Here is a 1,126-nt window from a genome sequence, read left to right on the forward strand (position 1 = left end):
AGGGGCTACAGACCTAACACACATGAAGCACGTCAGACCTTAGTCAGCCCAGTGCCAATTCATGCCACAGGGTAGGTGGCAATGACATTCGGAGAAGAGAAAGATCCACACGAGTGGACAAGGGAAGGCTTCTCGGGGAGGTGGGGCCTGAGCTGGGCTTTCAAGGATGAATATGATCAGAACAGGCAGACAGGAGGTGCAGGGCATTCCAGGCAAAGAATATCAGGAGCAGAGGCTTAGAAATGGGACTGAGCGGGGGAGAGGGTAGAAGTTAGTGAACAGGATGGAGAGATTGCCTCCCCACCCCACCACCCCCAGGGCCCAGTCTCTGTGGGTCTGGGTCTGGGGTGGAGCCTAGGTAGAGATTTGGCAGAAAGGGGGTCTCTAGGTCCCAGCTAAGCCCCGGTGGAGGAGGGGCATCATGGACCACCCCTCTTCTCTGGCGTTTCAGGGACTGACAGTGGATGCCCAAGCGAAACCAGGGTGCAGTCAGAAGAGACTCCCCATGCAGAATACCCCCACAGTTCTTGGTCTTGACCTTTGAAGGCATTCTGAAGGGTCAAGTTGCCCCCTCTCCTCACCTGGATTCTGACAGTGCAGCCCCAGGAGGGCCGTAAACTTGACCCACTGTTGTCCCCAAGCCCCTGGGTTCTCCCTTCTGAAGGAGGAGAGAGGGGTGTGGTTTGGGGGGCCGTGGGCGGGGCCAGGGGGCCTAGCCTGTAGATCTCATGACTTGCCCCTCCTATTTCCTGTCCCTCCTAACCCAGAGGACTGCCTGCTCCCACCACACCAGCCTCCTGCAGCGCCCTCGTGACTCCTCCACTACCCTGCTCTCTTTGGGGTCTTGAGGTTGGCTCTGCCAAACCCAGGAGCCCCACCTGCTCCCAGTCGCCCACCCCACACCCCATGCCAAAGCCACAGACCGGGCTGCTTGCCTCGTGCTCTCTACCCATCCCTCTACAAGCACCCCCATCCTTGCCTCCCCCCACATTTTCCTCTTCCTGTTCTCATGAGCCCGATCCACCTCTTCCCAAAAGACATCCCCTCCTGCCCTCACTTTCACACAGAGACACACATAGCCTCACAGGCCCAGAAATAGACGCACACAGAGAAGGGAGGCCCCGGC

The sequence above is a fragment of the Myotis brandtii genome, unplaced genomic scaffold (genome assembly GCF_000412655.1).
Source record: "Myotis brandtii unplaced genomic scaffold, ASM41265v1 scaffold624, whole genome shotgun sequence".
Lineage (NCBI taxonomy): Eukaryota > Metazoa > Chordata > Mammalia > Chiroptera > Vespertilionidae > Myotis > Myotis brandtii.